Consider the following 23311-nt stretch of genomic DNA (forward strand, 5'->3'; position numbering starts at 1 on the left):
ATGGTTTGAAAATCTAAACTGTGACTAACCTTTAAAAAATTACCACCTGTCATGTTTGTGCACAGTATCAAAAAAGAATATACTCAATTATCTGAAAATGCTATCAAAATATTCCTCACATTTCTAATGACTTATCTGTGTCTGTGGATTTTCCTAATATACTTCATTCAAAACTACATTTTATAACAATTTGAATCCAGAAGCAGATATGAGAACCCAGTTGTTTCAAGCCAAACATGAAAAAGATTTTATAAAAATATAAAAACAGTGCTTCTCTTCTCATTAAAATTTTTTAGAGTTTGAGGCTGGGTGCAGTGGCTCACACCTGTAATCCCAGCACTTTGGGAGGCTGAGGCAGGCCGATCACTTGAGGTCAGGAGTTCAAGACCAGCTGGCCAACATGCTGAAACCCCGTGTTTACTAAAAATACAAAAATTAGCCAGGTGTGTGGTGGCACATGCCTATAATCCCAGCTACTTGGGAGGCTCAGGCAGGAAAATCACTAGAACCCGGGCAGCAGAGGTTGCAGTGAGCCAAGATCACTCCACTGCACTATAGCTTGGGCAACAGAGTGAGATCTGTCTCCAAAAAAAAAAATTTCTTTTGGAGTTTGAAAAATACAGTTCTTTTTCATAAAAATGTGTTATTTATGTTAACATATAACGGGCTTATATTGTTATTTCTAAATAAACAATACATATATTTAAAATATCTCAGCTTTAATTTTAATATAATAAATATCAATAGGTATAATCCATATAACAATAGCTCTTTAGGGTCCTCAAATTTCAAGAGTTATTTAAGGGGCCCCAAGTCCAAAAATTCTGAGAACCAGTAGATTTGAGTAAGGGGGACAGATGAGTTTTGGAAGTTTGAAGAGGCAAGAAAAGATGTGTGATAATTCTGATTATTTAGCAGAGTGGGAAAGTGACTGGCCTAGGCAATGTAGTAGGATTGATGTGGCAGTGTGGCTTTCTTCAGCTACATTCAAGTACCTAAGAGCACGCTTGGAACAGCTGAAGACTTGATTTTAACACAGATTGGCTTGTCAGGCTGGTGAAAAAAAAAAGGAAGACTAGAGTAAGGGGATTTTGTGTACACAGGGGCATGATTATGGTGATGTTTGGTGGAATCTAATCTGGGTGATTAAATTAGTCTAATCTATACTGGGTGATTAGATTAGAAAAGACTGGAAGGCATGAAGGAGGACAGGCATAGTGGAAACTGTGATATATAATGAATTGTAGGCTCTGATTAGGTGGGAGAATGTTGGAGTTGGGGCTGTCGGTGGAGTAAGCTGGAAGGACAGAAGCTAGAGGTCCAAGAGTGGGATGCTTATAATTTACATTGTGGAGGGGGTGCGACTATGTTCATGGGTCCAGCACATGACAATGGGAGTGGGTAGCTGAGCTAGCGTGGAGAACAAGGTGACAGGAGAAGAGAGACCAAGAAACTTGGGAGGATCATCTGCACTCAGGGGTAATAGCACCTGGTAGGATCAGTGTGTCCATTTCAGTTGTTAAGATGTTAAAACTCTTTCATATCAGTTAGTTAATGGCCACTGCTTAAGACCCGTGAGTGCTCCTCCATTGCCTTGGCTACCCTGGCTCCTGTCCCTGGACCCAGGACCTCCCTAAGATCTGACTCAGCAATTAAAGGGTAATACCATGCCCAGCAGGAAGCCCTCCAGAGGACTGACATTATTTCTGATTGGTCACTGCCTGTGCTTTACCTGAACATTGTCTCTATTTCCATGAATATTGAAATCACCAAGAACTGAGACTGACACAGTGTTGGAGAGAGAGACAATGAACGCAGGCTAAAATCCTCAAGGAGCAAAGACCCAGAGCTCTGAAGAAGGCAGAGGCTAGGAGCTTCAGAGCTGGGGATTTTCAGAGAAGAACAAAGGTCTGGAACTCTTAGTGGGGAAGAAGCAGACACCTAGCCCACTTCTGAGTCCAGTGGTAGGAGGATGTAGGAGAGAAAGCAACCATCAGTTGTGAGGGCTACAGAAGAAACAAGATTCTGAGAGGAGAACCACATTTCAAGAAGGCAAAAGGAACTTTCAGAGAAGAGATTAAGGTTGGAGAGCAGTGCAGTGACCCAACAACTACTGTGTAATATCCCTCAGTATTCTGAAATGGAGTTAATAGATAACTTATCCTGCAGACACACATGATTTTGTAAAGTGAATCTAACACCCAAGTGTCATATAAAGGATAAATAAAAGGAGATGTTTTTGAATTAAATAGTGTGTATTTAAATATGGAAAATCCTGGAAATGCCCCCAATCAGTGTTAGGATAAAGTGGTGATATTCTTGCATTTGTATACAGAATCACCATGGATGATGGACACCCACAAATGCAGATACTGTAATATTGCATTGATAACTCAAATACTATAGGCTACTTTGCTTTGGTGATGTGATTTTTTTCCAAAATAATAAACAACTCCTGGTAAAGTTTCAAATATAATAAAGTACAATCTTCTCTTGATTTACATAGTAATTGCATTCTTGGAAAATTCAGCATATATTAAAACCATGCAAAAATATCTTAGTTTATATGGAAAGCAGAGTCAGATTCTAGCCTCAAATAACTATAATTGAGTTTTTTACCCACATGAATGTCTAGCAAACATTTGAAAATCGAATCATTTATGAAACAATTCTTCATATAGAGGACTGTCTCATGATCACAGAACATCTAGCATCCTTGGTTCCCACCCATTTATTGACAGTCATGCTTTGCAATCACCCTATTTAAAATATTCCCACAAATGTCCAGAGTTTTCCCTAAGGATCAGCACCAGACCTGCTGACTCCCCAGTGCAGGAGAATGAACAAATGTATGGTCCCAGGGGTGCACTGTATATCTGGCAGTTGAGAAAGGGTGAGTGTTGGGGTCAGGTGGGGAGGAGCCCTGCAGAGAGTTGCAAATCTGTGATGCACAATCTCTGTTCCAGAGGGCCTGCCAATCTGGTGAGCGGATAACAGAGGAGTCTTTTAAGGGCATTGAAATGGATAGTTTTGATGTTTTGTGCTGCTATAACAGAATACCACAGACCAAGCAATTTATAAACAATTGAAGTTTATTTGGCTTACGGTTCTGGAGGCTGGGAAGTACAAGGTCAAAGGGTTGCATCTGCATCTGGCAGCCTTCTTGCTGTGTCATAACATGGTAGAAGGCATCACATAGTAGAAGGCGTCACATAGCAAGAGAGTGTGTGCATACATGAGAGAACAGGAGGTTGAACTCACAGCCTCAAGCCCTTTTATAATCAGTGCTTAATCCAGTCACAAGGTTGGAGCCCTTGTGACCTAAACACCTCCAATTAGACCCCACCTCCCAACACTGTTGCATTGAGGATTAAGTTTCCAACGCATGCTTTTGGGGGGACACATTCAAATTGTAGCAGTTATATAAATCTAAGTTTTTAAATTTGTTTTGATAATACAAGAAATCCCAGAAAGACCCACAATAGTAACAGTTTTAACAGGACCACTCAGTCAAGCCCTTCTGGATCTTATAAGCATTCCCTTGTCAATTCAGATTTTAAAATATCAGACAGAAGCTTTTCTGCATGGAAAGGGATACTTACAGTTGCTTGGTTTTCATTGATATTCAATATAATAAGGTTGTAAGTTTAAACTATATATTTTTCATAAGTAAAGCTCAATGTACCAATCTAGTTAATTTATTCACGAATTTAGTCATTTTGTATAAAAATAACATCACTTTCATTTGTCCTTTAATTAATGTTCAGTTAAGTTTAAAAAATAGTATTTCCTTAAATAACCCCATTTAACCATCATGGTTAATTAAATCCCTTTAAATTTTAGGACAGGTGCAGTGGCTCATGACTGTAATCCAAGCACTTTGGGAGGCTGAGGCAGGTGGGTTACTTGAGGTCAGGAATTTGAGACCAACCTGGCCAACATGGTGAAACCCCATCTCTACTAAAAATACAAAAATTAGCCAGATGTGGTGGTGTGTGCCTGTAATCCCAGCTACTTGGGAGGCTGAGGCACGAGAATTGCTTGAACCTGGGAGGTGGAGGTTGCAATGAGCTGAGATCACACTGCTACACTCCAGCCTGGGCAACAGAGCAAGACTCTGTCTCAAAACAAAAACAAAAATAAATAAACTAATAAATAAATTTTAAATTATAATCCCAAATTTAATACACAGTTGACCCTTGAACAACCCAGGTTTGAACAACAAGGATCCCCTTAAAAAATATAAAATTTTTTCAATAAAAGTTACATCAAGTGTGCCTACCTCTCCTACCTCCCCTTCTACCCCTCTCTGCTTTTCCCACCTCTGCTATCCCTAAGACAGCAAGACCGACCCCTCCTCTTCCTCCTCCTCTGCTTCCTCAACATTAAGACAAGGAGGATGAAACCCTTTATGAGGATCCACTTCCACTTAATGAATAGTAAATATATTTTCTCTTCCTTATGATTTTCTTTTTTTTTTTTTTTTGAGATGGAGTTTTGCTTTTGTTGCCTAGGCTGGAGTGCAATGGCGCCATCTCTGCTCATTGCAATCTCCACCTCCTGGGGTCAAGCAATTCTCCTGCCTCAGCCTCCCAAGTAGCTGGGATTATAGGCATGTGCCACCACGCCCAGCTATTTTGTATTTTTAGTAGAGATGGGGTTTCACCATGTTGGTCAGGCTAGTCTTGAACTCCTGACCTCAGGTGATCTGCCCACCTCAGCCTCCCAAAGAGCTGGGATTCTAGGTGTGAGCCACCGTGCCAGGCCCCTTATGCTTTTCTTAATAACATTTTCTTTTCTCTAGCTTACTTTACTGTAAGAATATGGTATATAATACATGTAATGTACAAAATATGTATCAATTGATTGTTTGTTATCAGTAAGTCTTATGCTCAATAGTTGTCTATTGGTACTTAAGTTTTTGGACTGTCAAAAGTGATACACAAATTTTTCATTGTGCATGGAGTCCCTAACTCCCACGTTGTTCAAGGGTCCAAATGTAATTGATTCTCTCAAGCACATCAAATACCCTAGAAGGCTGATTTACTCATAAGACAAACAAAACACTCTTCAGCATGGAAACTCTGGTTACAAACATAAAATTCCTATGGGCTTAAAAACATTTCAGTCTTTTAAACAGTCAAACAAACTTTGTTTAACTTATAAACAGTATTTGTTTAAAATGCATGTTTTAAAATAAAATGTTTAATAATAATTAAACATTTCAAATTAAAATCATACAATTAATATGTCAGATTTCCCTAAATGTTTCAACCACCTGAAATAACTATTATATGCTATTTTTCTTGAGGAATTCAAAATGTATTCCTCAACAGCCCATGGAAGGCTTAATCCCATGGAAGTGGGCACGTCGGCATTCAGTCATTTGCCTTCATTTCACAGTCAGTAACAGGGCCTGAATTCTAAAGAAAATGGATTTCATTTGCTTATTATCTCTGTAGTTTTTTTGTTTGTTTGTTTGTTTTTTTGAGACGGAGTTTCGCTCTTGTTGCCCAAGCCAGAGTGCAATGGTGCAATCTTGACTGACTGCAACCTCCGCCTCCTGGGTTCAAGCAATTCTCCCACCTCAGTTTCCTGAGTAGCTGGGATTACAGGTGTGTGCCACTATGCCCAGCTAATTTTTTGTATTTTTAGTAGAGATGGGGTTTCACCATGTTGGCCAGGCTGGTCTCAATCTCCTGACCTTAAGTGATCTGCCCGCTTTGGCCTCCCAAAATGCTGGGATTACAGGCATGAGCCACCGTGCCCACCTCATCTCTGTGGTTTATTATTAACTTTCCTGAGTAGCAAAGTCATTTCCTCTATTACATGAAGCAGCTGTACCATCTCAGGCCAACTGATGGTCTTTGCCTGCAACTGGGATTACAGGTCCAAGTTCGAAGTCAGAGGTGCTGGCCTGCAACTGTGATAGTATTTCTAGGCCGATGGTACCCAAGATTCAGGTTCACCTCTCTAACTTTGTCTTAAGGTTATGGGAATTTAAGTCCCCAAATTTTGTTATTGGATTCTGAGTCACTAAGGGGAAGAAGTTATTCCCCTTAGTCACATTTTTTTTTCTTAATTTTATTTTTATTTTGAGACACGGTCTTGCTTGGTCACCCAGATTGGAGTGCAGTGGTGTGATCACAGCACACTGCAGCCTCCACCTCCTGTACTTAAATGATCCTCCCATCTCAGCCTCCTGAGTAGCTGGAACTATAGGTGTGCACCACCCTGCCCAGCTAATTGTTTTTATTTTTTTGTAGAGACAGAGTCTTGCTATGTTGCCCAGGCTGTTCTTGATCTCCTGGCCTCAAGCGATCCTCCTGCCTCAGCCTCTCAAAGTGCTGGGCTTAGTCAAATTTTTAAATCTTTACTGTAACTTATTTTACAACTTTGTTGCCTGACAAGATTCCACACTCTTCATGTATTTTAATTCCTTACATATCTCACTGATTAATTTGTATAATCATTTTATTGACACCCCTCCTTTGTGTCCCCCCTGAATCCTACACAGTCTAGCATAGCTCCTGAAACAATGGTTTCAATGTAGTCATTCAACCAAAATGTGTTAAGAAGTACCTTCTATGTGCCAGGCACTATTCTAGGCCCTGGGAGTACAATAGAAAACCAAACAGAAACAAAAGATTGCTGCCCTCATAGAGCTGCTTTTCTAGTGGGTCCCCTTGCCTCCTCAATATCTTGAGCTACCACTTCGAGTCAGGGACTATGTTATGGGAAACCCCGGCTGGCTCAGGGCCCAGCATATAACTATAACAGTTGTAGCTAATGTTTTCGAGGGCTTACCATGAGCCCAGGGTAATTCTAAAGTCTTTGCATGTGTCTCTCATGTAATCCCTGCAACGGCCCAATGTTGCAAGGAGGTAATTTTGTAGATGAGGAAGCGGGCACCTTATCAGTCATTTGCCTTCATTTCACAGTCAGCAGCAAGTAGCAGGGTCTGGATTCTAAACCAGTTTTTTGGCTCATATTTAACTGCTGTGCCACATCGCCTTCCAGAGTAGTGTGAAATAAATGTTTGCCCAAAAAAGAAGAAAAAACTCCACGGGAAGTTCACGTGGCCCTAACCAGCTGGTTACCTTGGTGTGTGTTGACAAACCCGGTGTCTCCTTCCCCCCGCCCCCCATGGCAGGTCTTCTGCGCTGGCTGGCTGGGTGTCTGCTGCTGTTTTATTTATGTAATATCCTTAATCTAAACCAACTGTACACCAGGTGTTCGGAGTCAAATTCTATCAGGAAACTCTTGCCTTTTATTTGCTGCCGGAAAACCGGGATTTGATTAATCCATAAGGGAAAAACGATGAAGTGTCTATTGTTCATCTCCTCCTACCCCTTCCGTGGCTGACCACATGCAGACCGGAGGAAAGATGCCCTGTGGGAAAGCCACGGGGCCTGAATGTTTGCACATCAGCCAGTGTTCGGAGAATACACACATACAACTTTACTTGGATTCTTGGTTCCTGAAGAACATGACCAAGGTCACTAAATTAAATTCCTAATAAAGCCAAGTTAAGGAGTCCTGGCTCCCAAAGCCCACATCTGTGCTGTCCTGCAAGAGTGACAAACAGGACACTCAGTGGACAAACAGGAAGAGTCCTTATGGCCTGAAGGGCAATAACAATGACTTTTAGTGGCCCCTAGCCATCAGGTGTGCGGAGCTAGGCTCCTTTGCTTTGGCAAAATCTCCAGCTAGCTGTGGCACCTGCAGACACTGTCTCTTTTAAACTGTACAATCAGTTGATGAGGTCAGTAACTTTCCAGGTGAGAAAACTGAGGCTCAAAGCAAGGACTCTCCTTCGTCACACCATGCTCACACTTCTGTTGAAGCACTCATTATGCTATATCGTAATATAATTTTGTTCCAAAGGGGCTTTGTCTGTGGCATGATTCTATGACTTAGAAACCTCAAGAGTGAGCGTTTTGGAGCTGGGCACGTTTTCAGTGTTCTGTAAAATGGAGGTTGACTTCACCTTTGAAGCAGATTGTTTCTTTGCTTTGGCAAAATCTCCAGGGTGTACCCTGTAGATGTAAGGCACCAGGATATAAGCCAGGTGTCCCTCCCTGGATCTTAAGGGAAAATAGCAAACACACTATTCATAGATGCTTTGGACTAGGAAGCAAATGCCCCACTTGGTGATGGAAGCTGTTGGGTGCCATTGCCACAGAACCATGTCCCAGCTCTTGCTTTGTTGGGAGAAGAATAGGAACAGCTGCTTCTTGGCTATGTTCGAACAGAGCTGTCACTGGCACTGATGTGCTGCCTGCTCTTGATGGGCCTGGACCAGCTCCCACTGTTACAGAAGGTGGTGAGCAGAGGACAGAAGCCAGGTTGGCAGATTCCTGGCTCTGGGACATGTGATGGAAAATTCCAGGTGCACTTCAGTGACCTGGGGCAAATCATACCTGCAGCTGGAGAGGGTCAGCCCTGACAGCGAGGCTTCAGCATGTAGCAAGGAAGAGTCCTTCGCTCGGAGCCCAGGGCTGCACGGTCACCTCAGGCAGCAGCTCCTCAGGAGCACCAGGAGACAGCACCCATGATGCAGCAATGGCGATTTCATGAGAAGTGGTCAGCAGTGGCCACAGAAGTTCTCCCTCTCCAGACTGCTTCCTGAGCAGAGGGCAAAACAGGACCTGACACCCGAAAGTAGCATAGGGTGGCCCTAGTGCCGAGATACCCTTGTAGGAACCCCTGAGATTGCTTCAATGGGAGTGTGAATGTTCATGAGGCTCTTTATTTAATTCTTTTTTTTTTTTTTTTTTTTTTATTAATACAGGGTCTCTGTCTGTCGCTCAGGCTGGAGTACAGTGGCGTGATCTCTGCTCCCTGCAACCTCTGCCTCCCAGGTTCAAGCAATTCTCCTGCCTCAGCCTCCTGAGTCGCTGGGATTACAGGTGCCCACCAACACGCCCAGCTAAGTTTTGTATTTTTAGTAGAGACAGGGTTTTGCCATGTTGGCCAGGATGGTCTCAAACTCCTTGCCTCGAGTGATCCACCCGCTTTGGCCTCCAGAGTGCTGAGATTACAGGCGTGAGCCACTGTGCCCAGCCTTAAATTTTTTTTTCTTTTTTTTTTTTTTTTGAGATGGTGTCTCGCTCTGTTGCCCAGGCCAGAGTGCAGTGGCGCAATCTTGGTTCACTGCAAGCTCTGCCTCCCGGGTTCACACCATTCTCCTGCCTCAGCCTCCCAAGTAGCTGGGACTACAGGCACCTGCCACCATGCCCAGCTAATTTTTTGTGTTTTTAGTAGAGATGAGGTTTCACCACGTTAGCCAGGATGGTCTCAATCTCCTGACCTCGTGATCTGCCCACCTCGGCCTCCCAAAGTGCTGGGATTACATGAGCCACCGCGCCCAGCCGAAATTTTTTTAAATAAAGAATTTAAATTTACTCTTTTTTATGTTAAAAAAGGCTCATAAAGTACTTTATTTATTATTATTACTTTTTTTTTTTTTTTTTTTGGAGACGTAGTCTCACTCTGTGTCCCAGGCTGGAGTGCAGTGGCACAATCTCGGCTTACTGCAACCTCCACCTCCTGGACTGAAGTGATCCTCCTGCCTCAGCCTCCTTGAGTAACTAAGACTACAGGTGGATGCTACCACACCCAGCGAATTTTGGTGTTTTTAGTAGAGATGGGGTTTCATTATATTGGCCAGGATGGTCTCAAACTCCTGGCCTCAAGTGATCTGCCCTCCTTGGCCTCCCAAAGTGCTGGGATTACAGGTGTGAGCCACTGTGCCCAGTCTATTATTATTATTTTTTGAGACAGAGTCTCACTTTGTCACCCAGGCTGCAGTGCAGGGGTGGGAACATAGCTTACTGTAGCTACAATCTCCTGGGCTCAAGTAATCTTCTTGCCTCTGCCTCCTGCCTCAGCCTCTCAAGTAGCTGGGACTACAGGCACGTGCCACTATACCCAGCTATTTTTTAACATATGTGTAGATACAGAGTCTCACCATGTTGCCCAGGCTGATCTCCAGCTCCTGAGCTCAAATGTTCCTCCCCTCACCAGCCTCCTAAGGTATTGGGATTACAAATGTGAGCCACCACACAAAACCATGAGGCTCTTTATTCTTGATCGTCATTAAACAACAACAAAAAAAATGCAACAGCAAAAAAGTCAGTGACCTGTTCATGTTTTCTTAATATTTCTTGAAAATTAAACTATAATTCTGTTTTTTCTCATCCACTAGTTTAGTCTCAATAACTCTAAAATGAGTTTGATAAGGAGATAAGGACAAGTAAGAGGTGGAGGTTTTCAAGCCATTGTGACCTTGACATCAAAACATACTGTGACTGCTTTTTATCCTCAGGCACTGGTGAATGTAAACATAGAGGTTTCACAGGCTTGTCACCACCTGTACAAGGGAGGACTACATTCAGGTGCGTGTGACAGAAAATCCAAAAATATCAGTGGCTTAGACAATAGGAATTGTTGCAGTAATGGCCTCCAATAAATCATTTTGCAGTAACTATGCCTGTGGGTGACTTGCTTAGATCAGGGGAACATTAGCATGTGTGACACAAGCAGAGGCTTGCAAAGCACTCGCATGTGGGGCTTCTCTTGGTTTTTGCCTTTTTTGTTTTGGAAGTCTGAAACTGCCATGTGAAGAAGCTTAGGCTAAGCCTACTGGAGAGTGAGACCAGATAGAGCAAAGGTGCACCATCCCAGCTGAGGCCCTGCAGAACAGCCAGCCTGCCAACCACCAGACACACAGAGTCAGCCTAGGCCATTCAGCTCCAGCCAATCCTCCAGCACCCAGCTGACCCATAGTGTCAGGAACTAAATTAGATGGCTGTTGTTTTAGGCCATTAGCTTTTTTCTTTTTTCTTTTTTCTTTTTCCTGAGATGGAGTCTTACTTTGTCACTCAGGCTGGAGTGCAGTGGCACAATCTCAGCTCACTGCAACCTCCACTTCCCTTGTTCAAGGGATTTTCCTGCCTCAGCCTCCCGAGTAGCTGGGATCACAGGCACCCACCACCATGCCTGGCTATTTTTTGTATTTTTAGTAGAGATGGGGTTTCACCATGTTGGTCAGGCTGGTCTCGAATTCCTGACCTCAGGCAATCCGCCCACCTTGGCCTCCCAAAGTGCTGGGATTACATGCGTGAGCCACAGCGCCCAGCCAGGCCATTAGCTTTGAAGTAGTTTGTTATTCACCAAAAGTTAACAGATACATATAACATAGAAACTTGTTTTCTTTCTCTTCTGAATGAGAAATATGAAGCCTAAGGATGATACAGCACCCTCACCTTGGCTTATTCCATCTTGTTGTTCTTCCATTCTCAGCCATGGCTTATACTTCCTGATCCAAGATGGTTGCCCAAGTTCCAGCCATTGCAGTTTGATTCTAGACAGTAGGAAGTGGGATAAAGGGGGAGGTAAAGAAAGAAGGGTATCCCCCCTGGTCTTTTGCAAACACTCCCCGAGAAGTTTCACATACCGCCTATGCTAATGGGCCATTTTCCAGAACTTAGTCACGCAGCCATAGCCAGTTACAAGAGAGACTGGAAAATATAGTCTTGCACCTGGGAGCCATGAACCCAGCTAAAAATCTGTGTTTATTTATTTATTTACTAAACAAGAAGGGAAACAATTTTGGAGAAAATGAGCAGCATCTCGGTAACTTCTCTCAGCTGTGAACTTCTGCAGCATAGAGTTTTATTCATCTTTGAATCTCTAGTACTTAACAGGCACTCAGTAATTCAGTAATGTCTTGGAATGCTGTTGAGTGAATGAAGGACTGTCTATTCCTCAGACCACTGAAGGGCACTTGCAAGTTTAGGAACTGCACTCCACCTCGAGCTGATGGTCCGCACTGCCCTACTATGAGTGATCAGATAGGGATCTTCTAGAGGGGCTTTGACTGCTGCAAGAGGACCACTGGCTTCAAAGTCAGATATCCTGTCTCTGTCATTTATTTCCTGTGTAATGCTGGGCAAAGTTCTTAACCCCAAATATCCTTATCTTTAAAGTGAGTATAAAAATTTCTACCTTAATCAGGAGTGATTGCCTAAAGGGTACAGGGTTTTTATTTGGGGTGATAAAAATGTTTTGGGAACAGACAGTGGTGATGCCTGTACAGCATTATGAATGTAATTACTGTCACCGAAATGTACACTTACAAATGGTTTAGAAAATTTCCTGGCTGGAGGGAGCAGCTCACAACTGTAATCCCAGCACCTTGGGAGGCTGAGGTGGGAGGATTGCTCAGGTCTGGGAGTTTGAGGTTGCAGTGATCCACTGTCAGTCACTGTACTCCAGTCTGGGTGACAGAGTGAGACCCTGCCTCAAAAAAAGAAAGAAAAAAAAATTTTGTAATGTGCAAGTTTGCCATATTTCTGTGTGTGCCTCATGTGAGTTTATAGAAGAACATGACAAGAGAAACCATAAAAAGGGCAAAAGGAAAGAGCCATCACAAAAGGGTGGTCTGGGATGGGGCGAACAGATAAATGACAACGATTGGAAGATAATAATTATATTTTCCTGGAATGCTTTCACCTGTAACCAGAATTCTTTATGGTGTCTTGGCAACATGCAGACCTCTCAGAGATATGCCTGACACACAGAAATGGTGAAGCAGTGGTCCTCCAGTGGCTTTCAGGGCAATATTGATAGTGCTTATGTTTGCGAACTCTCAAAAACTTTAAAAGTCCAGCTGTCTGAGACAGAGTTCTCTCCATCTCTCTCTGAACTAGTCATTCGACTTCAATTCCGTCAATACTTAACGGGTACATACATGCAGTCATTAGGGCTATGAATGAATATTTTGGTTCTTGCCTTCAGAACATAAAGTCAAATCTGACCTCCCCACTTCCTTAGCTTTGGCAAATGAAAGAAAAGCAGAAGTGATATGTGTCATATTGGATGGAGAGACCTCCCCTGCCCTTCTCCTGCTTCATTGATTGCAGAAGCACTCAAGCTGAAGCCCCTCCCCTGTGTCTATGAGTCACTCTCATGAGCCATACTCACCACCCTGCACTAGACATGTGGCATAAGTGAGGAATAAACCTCTGTGTGGAATGCTAGTGAGATTTGGCATTGTTTGTTGCTGCAGCATTACCTGGCCTACCCTGACTGACGCTCTGTGTGCGTTTCACCCAGGGCTAAGTGAGTTCTTTCACATAGAAACTAAACTCTGGAGTTAGAGAGCCTGGGTTTCAATCCTGATTAGCTACTTTCTTACTGTGTGATCTTAGACAAATCAATAAACTTTCCTATTTATTTACTTATTTATTATTATTATTTTTTTTTCAAGACAGAGTCTTGCTCTGTCACCCAGGCTGGAATGCAGTGATGCTATCTCAGCTCATTGCAACCTCCACCTCCTGGGTTCAAGTGATTCACCTGTCTCAGCCTCCCAAGTAGCTGGGATTACAGGCACACCACTACCATACCCTGCTAATTTTTGTGTTTTTAGTAAAGACAAGGTTTTGCCATGTTGGCCAGGCTGGTCTCAAACTCCTGGCCTCAGATGATCTGTCTGCCTCGGCCTCCCAAAGTGCTGGGATTACAGGCATGAGCCACTTCACCTGGTCCTTATTTCCTATATTTGTAAAATGGGGATAATAATGTCAATCATCTCACAGGCTTTTTGTGAGGATTAAACTATGTGAGTAATTAGCTCAATGCCAGGCACATGGTAAGTCCTCAGAAATGTTCGATGGTTATGATGTTGATCTCATGTAACTCTCACGACAACTCTATGTAAGTGATATAGTTTAGATATGTGTCCCCGCCCAAATCTCATATTGAAATGTAATCCCCAATGTTGGAGGTGGGGCCTGGTGAGAGGCGATTGGATCATGGGGGCAGGTTTCTCACGAATGTTTTAGTACCATCCCCTGGGTGTGGTCCTTCTGATAGTGAGTGAGTTCTTGTGAGATCTGGTAGCACCTTCCCTGTGGCTCTGTCTTGCTCTTGCTTTCACTATGTGATGTGCCTGCTACCCCTTTGCCTTCCCCCATTATTGGAAGCTTCTTGAGGCCTCCCCAGAAACAGATCCTGCTATGCCTCCTGTACAGCCTGCAGAACTGTGAGACAATTAGACCTTTTTTCTTATGAACTACCCAGACTCAGGTATTTCTTTATAGCAATGTGAGAATGGACTAATACAGTAAAACATGAGGTTTCGGCTCTGTTCCTACAACATCACCTGGCCCCAGCCACACAAGTCATAAGATTAGGATCCAGCACTGGCTCATCAGTCCACCTTGGGGGCATACTTCTAAGTCCCTGGAAGCTGGCCAGCTCCAGTGTCCAGCTACTTCTCATTCTGTCCTCATCTGATCTCTGGATTGCTCATTCACTTACTCAACCAAATTCATGTAAAAGAGCTGTCTGGGCCAGGCGCGGTGTCTCATGTCTGTAATCCCAGCACTTTGGGAGGCTGAGGCGGGAGGATCACCTGAAGTCGGGAGTTCGAGACCAGCCTGACCAACATGGAGCAGCCCTGTCTCTACTAAAAATGTAAAATTAGCCAGGTGTGGTGGCACATGCCTGTAATCCCAGCTACTCAGGAGGCTGAGGCAGGAGAATTGCTTGAATCTGGGAGGCAGAGGTTGCAATGAGCTGAGATTGTACCATTGCACTTCAGTCTGGGCAACAAGAGTGAAACTCCATCTCAAAAAAAAAAAAAAGAACTGTTTGAGGGTTACTCAGAGCTACAGCCATCAACGCTGGTCCCTCAGTCAGAGACTGGTCCTGCTCTCATGCCTGAAAGGCAGGCCAGGAATCTAACCTTTAACTCTTGGGATCCACTTGATTTCCTCTGGCACCAGACTCACTGCTTGGTCTGCCAAAACCAAAAAGGTTTTTTTTTTTTTTTTTAATGATTATTATTATTTCTTAGTATAATTGAGATGGGGTCTTGCTATATTGCCCAGGCTAGGCTTGAACTCCTGGCCTCAAGATATCTTTCCATCTCCACCTCCCAAAGTGCTGAGATTACAGGTGTAAGCCACAGCATCAGCCCAAACACTTTATTTAAATCTTTCAAAAAACATAATTGGTGTACAAGGGTTAGGGTTAGGGTTAGGGTTAAATACCCAGAAGCTGCAAAAGGGTATAGAGAGGTGTCTCCCTCTCAGCCTACCCTCTGGACTCCCATTTCCTCTCCCCAGAGGCAACCATGGAGACCAGTTTCCTCAAAGTGGATTCTGAATCAATTCCTTGTTTCTTTCTCTAGCTGCACCATCCTGGGGCTGTAATTTTGCAGCACACACCCTCAGTGCCCTGTGGCCACACTCCCTGCTCTGATACTAGCAAAACCCATCCAAAATCCTCCCTCCCCTCCTTCCTGCCTCCTAATCCTGCGCATCCTGCTATTTCTCTTCAAGCCACCCTCTCCAGGAAGAAATTTTTTTTTTCTTTCTTTTTTTTTTAGCAATTCCAGCTGTTCGTCATCCCTCGTCTTCCTGACAACAGAACTTACTATTTCTGCCACATATTCGGACATTCTGTCTTATCCATTGCATCAGGTGCTAGTTTGTAACTGCTCAATGTGGGCCACCCTCCAGTCTCCAATGAGCCTGGAGTTGCCTGTCCATCCCGATGGCCCCCACTACCACCTACACCCTGAGGACTCTCAACTCCACTCTCCTCAGCTTCAGATTTGTATTTCCAGTTGAAACTGGGCATCTTCCCAGTTGTCCTGTGAGAATGTCCAAAATGGAATTCCTCCTTTTGGCCCTTAACTTAGTACTTCCTGAATCCCCTCTCTTAAGGAATGGCATCAACATCTATTTTGTCATCCAAACTTGAAACTTCAGTCACTGAGATTCCAATGCTGGCCCTATTCCCACCTGCAGCACCTAGCCAGGAGGATGTGTGCACGGGAAAGTGGGGGACAGGGTTCACAAACCGTGTCATCAGAAACGCCTTCGGCTCCATCCCTTTCCCCGCATTCTCACCATCTCTGCCCTTGCCACTCAGTCTTTTGCCTGACTTAGGGAGATTGCTTTCCCTCTCTACAGCCTCTCTTCCCTCCAATTCACTGTCCCTTCACCTGGCACTGTCATCTTTCTAAAGATCAATTGTGATCCTTCCACTTTCCTGCTTGAAAATTTTCAGGGCTCCCCGCTTGCCTGCTGGCCCCTCCAGAGTCACCTCCTGTACTCCTCCTGCCACTCCCACTGCCACTGTCCCCCAAGTCCCTGAAATTCCAGTCAGGCGATCACCCTGCCATTCTCCAAACAAGCTTCCCTTTCCTGCCTTTCCTCCTTTTAGCCCCTTGACTCCCATCCTTCCTCCTCTCCTCTGCCCATGCCAACAGACCCAAAGGCCAGCACAAATGTCACCTCCATGAGGCCTTTCCCCTCTCCAGCCCTGGCTGCCCACCTCCTAGGCAGAATTGTGACTTTGTGCTTTGTGGCCCTGCACACTGTCCCTGAAGCTTACTCATCCCAAGGTAGTGTGATGCCTCCAGCTTTGTTGATTTTGCTCGGGATGACTTTGGCTACTTTCCTTTCTTTTCATCATCCTTCAGATAGTTATTAAGGGTTTCCTATGTGCCAGGCCCTGGGCTGGACACTGGGGATATTGAGGATAATAAGAAATTTTTTTTTCTGCTTTCAAGAAGCTCACAGTGGCCAGGCATGGTGGCTCATGCCTATAATCCCAACAAGGAGGCCCAAGCAGCAGGATTGCTTGAGCCCAGGAGTTCAAGACCAGCCTGTTAGACATAGTGGGACCTTATGTCTCAAAACAACAACAACAACAACAACAACAACAAAACCCACAGAAAACAAAACCAACTTAACTAGGTGTGGTGGCATGTGCCTATGGTCCCAACTACTCAGGAGACTGAGGTGGGAGGATTGCTTGAGCCTGGGAGGTCAAAGCTGCAGTGAGCTGTGATCACACCACTGCCCTCTAGCTTGGGTGACAGAGTGAGACCCTGTTTCAAAAAAAAAAAGCTCACAGTGTAGTGCGATGTGGTGCGGGAGGGTACAGAATATTGCAATTTAGACAGTAAGGCACCGATTTCCCCTTTCACAGAGCACCTTTCTTTAACTTCCAGGCTAACATGTCTGCTCCTGGCCTCTCTCCCCTTTGTCCACTACAGTAGGTGCCATGCGTATTTTCCAGTTGCTCCCAGTTCCTCTGCGGGCCACCCTGTTTACTACTGGTCACTACTTGAAACTTGGAGTCACGGCCCCTCAATGGAATGAGGAACCTCCCAACTAGCACCAGGAAGGATTTAGAGAGGCAGGCTTCCTTCTCCGGCTACCTGAGAAGAGGTCCCTAGGCCTCCCCAGACTATCAAAAAAGTGCATGGCACAGAGAGCTTAAGAACCTTGGTGTAGGCTATGCGTGGTGGCTCACACCTGTAATCCCAGCACTTTGGGAGGCCAAGGCTGGTGAATCGCTTGAGATTAGGAATTCGAGACCAGCCTGGCCAACATGGTGAAACCCCATCTCTACTAAAATACAAAAATTAGCCAGGTGTGGTGGTGGGCGCCTGTAATCCCAGCTACTCAGGAAGCTGAGGCAGGAGAATTGCTTGAACCTGGGAGGCGGATGTTGCAGTGAGCTGAGATTGTGTCACTGCACTCCAGCCTGGGTGACAGAGTGAGACTCTGTCTCAAAAAAAAAAAACAAACAGATCCTTGATCTAGCTTCAGGTCAAGGCCACATTTAGGTGACACGTCCAGGGTCCTGAAGCTGCTTAGATAGCATAACTGGGACCACAACCACATCTGCCTGTGAGCATCACCAGAAGGGACCTCCTCATTCTGAGGGCCTCTCCACAAGGACCACTGTTTTGCACATCCCATCCCCTCGGACACCTGGCAGAGCCCTTGGCAGGGAAATTCAAACGGGTTCCATAAAGCAGATCAACGCTGGCCAAGTGCAGAGTCGTCTCGGGTCTAGAGGACAGTGCTCCTTCAGGTGCAGCCCAGAGACCTGTGTGGTCTGAAAACTGTTCCTGGTCAAAGAAGATAGAAGTACAGAAATTGAGAGTAAGGGTTTAGAAATCCTTACAGCAATTTAACTATAATAATAAAATAAGGCTCGCTTTTTATAACAAATAATAAATAAGGCTTGCTTATAATAATAATAATAATAAAAATATTATTGCAATAATAATAAAATAAGGCTTGCTTTTCTTTTAACAAAGACAAAGGCTTATATTTTGCACCTATGTCTTTCATTTTATTTTACAAAATCATCTGTAGGCAATGGATTGGAAATTTTTTAAATGAAAACTAAACAGCAACAAAAAATACTAGTCTTGGCCAGGCATGGTGGCTCACACCTATAATCCCAGCACTTTGGGAGGTTGAGGTTGGCGGATCACTGGAGGTCAGGAGTTCGAGACCAGCCTGGACAACAGGCTACTAAAAATACAGAAATTAGCCAGGTATGGTGGTGCGTGCCTGTAATCCCAGCTACTCAGGAGGCTAAGGCAAGAGAATCACTTGAACCCGGGAGGCAAAGGCTGCAGTGAGCCGAGATTGTGCCACTACATTCAAGCCTGGGCAGCAGAGTGAGACTCCATCTCAGAAAAACAAACAAAACAAAACAAAACACACACACACACACACACACACAAACAAAATGTTACTAGTCTTTCCTCCACACGGAGTTTGAGAATCACCATTGATTATGGGGAATACAGTGGACAGAAAGTGGGGGAGAGAGACGGCACAACCGGGCAAATGCTCTGAAAAACAGATAAATAAAATGCTGGTCACAGATGAGAAAGAGCATCAGTCTAGCAGAGCTGGCGAAGACAGCAGGGAGGAGAAAACCTCTGGGCTGTGTTTTGCCCAATGTCCATAGGTAGAGATGATGCCCTCCATGTATCCCACACCATGGGTTCAACAGGAGCTAAGGCAAGGATTGCGAAGTGCAAGGTAGATCAGAGTAGGTAGGTTGACAGGCTCCGTGAGGCGTTTGCCCGTGTGTGTTTGTGTGTTGATGGTTTGGGGCTTTTACAGTAAGTTGTGAAGAATCCTGCATCTATTTTAAGCAGGGAATGAAATGATCACATCTGCGTTTTAAATGATAATATTTGTTGAGTTAAACTAAATTGAAAAAGTGCTCAAGCACTGGTTCTCTCAGAGAAGAGAATTTTCCTCTTCCATCAGAATGTGCAAATATCAGAGATGGATTTCCACGCCTAGATGAACACATGCAAGGATGTGCATGAATGAGGAATGCTCTGGAAAACCAGTTTGCCTCCTTTGTCCTCTCCTTTCCCCTTCCCTTTCCCCTCATCTTCTCTCCATCTGTGATTGGCCAGATAATGGCCCCACAAAGATGTCCATATTCTAATCCATGACACTTGTAAATCCTGCCTTATATGACAAAAGAGACTTTGCAGATGTGATTGATTAATCACCCTGAGATTGGGGGGTTACCTTGGATTATCCAGGGGGGCCTGATATGATCACAAGAATCCCTGTAAGAGAGGAGAAGGGAGACTGGAGTTAGTCGTAAGAGGTTGGGGCGAACAAGAATCCCTGTAAGAGAGGAGAAGGAAGACCGGAGTTAGTTGCAAGAGGTTGGAGCGATAGCAGAGGGGCCATGAACCGAGGAGTGCTGGTGGTCTCTAGAAGCTGGAAAGGCAAGGAAATGGACTCACTCCTGGACCTCTGAATGAACCAGCACTGCCAACACCTTGATTCTGGCCCAGGAGAACTGATTTTAGGACTTCCGATATCCAGAACTTTAAGAGAATTAATTTGTGATTTTTTAGCCACTAGGATTGTAGTAATTTGTTACAGCAGCAGTAGGAATCTCACAGGTCACCTCCCCTTCCCTCCCTTCCTCTCCCCTCCTCTCCTCTCCCCTCCCCTCCCTCCCTTCATCTCCCTTCCCTTCCCCTTCCCCTCCCCACTTCTCCCCTCACAACCCCTCCCTTCCCCTTTCCCTCCCCACTTCTCCCCTCCTAATGTCTCCCTTCCCCTTCCCCCTCCTCCCCTCTCCTCCCTCCCTTCCTCTCCCCTTACCTCCCCTCCCCTCCCTTCCCCTTTACCTCCCCACTTCTCCCCTCCCCTCCCTTCCCCTTCCCCTCTTCTCTTCTCTCCTTCCCTCCCCTCCTTTCCCCTTCCCCTCCCCACTTCCCCCTCCCCTCCCCACTTCCCCCTCCCCTCCCCACTTCCCCCTCCCCTCCTTTCCCCTTCCCCTCTTCACTTCTCCCCCACAACCCCTCCCTTCCTCTTCCTCTCCCCTTCCCTCCCTTTCCCTCTTCTCCCCTCCCCACTTCTCCCCTCCCTCCCCCACCTTTCCCTTTCCCTCCCCTCCCCATTTCGCTCCTCCTCACTCCTCTCCTCACCTCCCCTCCCCTCTCTTCCCCTCCTCTCTCACTTAGCACTGCCCACTAGTACTTGCTGTAATGATGGAAATGTCCTATATTTGCACTGGTTGCCGCTAGCCACATGTGGCCACTGAGCCCTTGAAATATGGCTGCTGTGGCTGAGGAACTGAATTTTAAATTGTGTTTAATTTTAATTTAGACTTAAATAGCTACACGTGGCTATTGAGCATATGGAACAATGCAACAACTTTTACTGCAACAAAAACAGGAGGAAAATACAGTTGCCAAGAAGTCTTCAGACAGGATGTCATGGCATATTTTGTTAATGATGGTAGTCAGAATACAGTAATGATGGAAATGAGTCCTTCTGCTTTAACCCAGTTGTGCATGTCTTAATGTATCTGTGTCCGCCAGCCTCTTGGAAGGAGGTCTGGGAGCCAGGAGCCTAGAGTTCTCACTTGATTTTGACGTGTTACCTTAGGCAGGTCACTGCCAGGATAGGGACAAGAACTAATGACCTTTGAGCATTAGCAAAGTGCCAGGTGTGAGGTGGTAAGCATTTTTACAGATGAGCACATTTGAACAGTGCAGCAAATCCATGTGATATGGTTTGGCTCTGTGTTCCTACCCAAATTTCATCTTGGATTGTAATCCCCACGTGTCAAGGCAGTGACATGGTGGGAAGTGATGCGATCATGGAGGTGGTCCCCCCATCCTGTTCTCATGATAGTGAGTGAGTTCTCACGAGATCTGATGGTTTTATAAGTGTTTGGCAGTTCCTCTTCCTTGTCTATCTCTTTCCTGTCACCTTGTGAAGAAGGTGCCTGCTTCCCCTCCGCCTTCCACCATGATTGTCAGTTTCCTGAAGCCTCCCAGCCATGCAGAGCTGTGAGTCAATTAAAACCTCTTTTCTTTATAAATTACCTAGTCTCAAATATTTCTTTTTCTTTTCTTTTTTTTTTTTTTTTTTTTTTGAGACAGAGTTTTGCTCTTGTTGCCCAGATTGGAGTGCAAGGGCGTGACCTCAGCTCACCACAACCTCTGCTTCCCGAGTTCAAGCGATTCTCCTGCCTCAGCCTCCCGAGTAGCTGGAATTACAGGCGTGCACCACCGTGCCCAGCTAATTTTGTATCTGTAGTAGAGACGGGGTTTCTCCATGTTGGTCAGGCTGGTCTCGAACTCCCGACCTCAGGTGATTTGCCTGCCTCGGCCTCCCAAAGTACTAGGGTTACAGGCGTGAGCCACTGTGCCTGGCCTCAGGTATTTCTTTATAGCAGTGTGGAAATGAACGAATACACCATGAAACAGACATTTGTATGACTATGTTACAGATGAGGAAAGGAGGCTTAGAGAGACCCAGGCGGTGAGGTGTAGGGAAGGTACTTGGAGCCAGTTCTAAGGCCAGAGCCCTTTCTACTGCCCTCTGGACTTCCCTAAACTCTTCCTGGCCAGTGACACATGCCTGGCAGGCCTCAGGCTGTCTACCCTCTCAGAGGTTAGGAGGACCCAATGAAGAAATGACCCTGGAATGTGAACAGGGCGAAGGTGCTGAGTGTGCTCAAGGGAGGGAGGTGACATTTTCTGAAAATCCAAACAGGCGCAGTGTTTCAAGATGGTTCTGCACTCTCACTGATATTGAAAATACTTCAAATTTTCCATTTAAGAAATGCCTCAGGCCCAGCCTGTTTCAATCATGTAAAAACCAATATCAGCTTGGAAAGGTTATCACTGCCTTTCCAATTCCAGTCAACATTAAAAATGCAAATGTTTGCTATTTAAGTATAGCCTTTGGACGCCAGCTCAGAGTGTTCAGGACATCAGGTAAACCACAGTGGGCAGCCACCTCCCCAGAGCTCAGCCAGCTCCACAGGAAGGAGGCAGAGGACATCCAGAAAGCCTGTGTCACACCAAGATGATGGTACCACTTCCAGCCCCATGGAGGTGTGGGTCCTCCGAGGCTGGCCAGTTTCAGCCAGCGAATCAGACATCCATTCATTAGGGGCAGGGACCCCGTTGGTTTTCTTTGTTCTTGCGTCCCTGATACCTGGCTTAGTGCCTGCTTTGGAGTAAAAGCTCAAGGAATATTTGTTAGATGAATTAGTTCATTCGCCATCTGTTTTTTGATATTTTCTCATGTCCTAGGCACTGCGCTGGGCCTTTAAGCTGTTACAGAAATAAGCCATTTGGGGAAATTAGTCCTGAGTAATTTACCATCCAAGAAGGATGGTAAGATGTGCAAATAATACTAATAACATCAAATACTATCCAGTTATCCTCACCATAAGTATTATTTGTGGAGGTCTGTCAACCACAGGTGTTTGAAAATGTGCCAGACAGGGAATGCTTGCGTGGCTGGACATCAGGATTCTGGGAGATCTGGGAGCAACTGGGCAGTGAAGCCAGCAAAGAGAGTTTCTGGGAGGAGGTACCAAGAACTCTTCCAGGTGCTCTTTGTCCTTGGTGGTCTCCTCCACTCCAATTGTGAGATCCATCAGGCCTGGACGGTGTCTTCTGCAGCTCTGCACCCCAGTGCCTTACATGGGGCCTGAAACATCACAGGAAACCAACGTAGATGAATAAGTGAATAAACATTAGGCATAAAGGCATAATGACACCAAGTTTTTATTGAGAGTTTAGTACAAAACAAACATTTTACAGACATCTTAGTTATGACAGTCAGGAGATACAGACCACATCGATTTCTTGCACAAAGTGAATGTCATGTAAAGGATTGCTAAATAGGTATAAAGTTGTTAACTAGGTAACTGACAAAAAACAAGAACTAACTTGGTCTTGGGCTGCTACAACAAAATACCATAAACTGGATAGTTCGTGAACAACAGAAATGTCTTTATTACCGTTCTAGAGGTTAGGAAGTCCAGGATGACGGTGCCAGCAGATTCGGTGTCTGGTGAGGGTCCTGCTTTTTGGCTCATAGATGGCACCTTCTCCGTGTTCCCTCACACAGTGGAAGGGGCAAGGTAGCTTTCTGAGGTCTCTTATAAGGACACTAATCCTATTCATGAG

Source organism: Chlorocebus sabaeus, chromosome 20 (genome assembly GCF_047675955.1).
Source record: "Chlorocebus sabaeus isolate Y175 chromosome 20, mChlSab1.0.hap1, whole genome shotgun sequence".
Taxonomy (NCBI): Eukaryota; Metazoa; Chordata; class Mammalia; order Primates; family Cercopithecidae; genus Chlorocebus; species Chlorocebus sabaeus.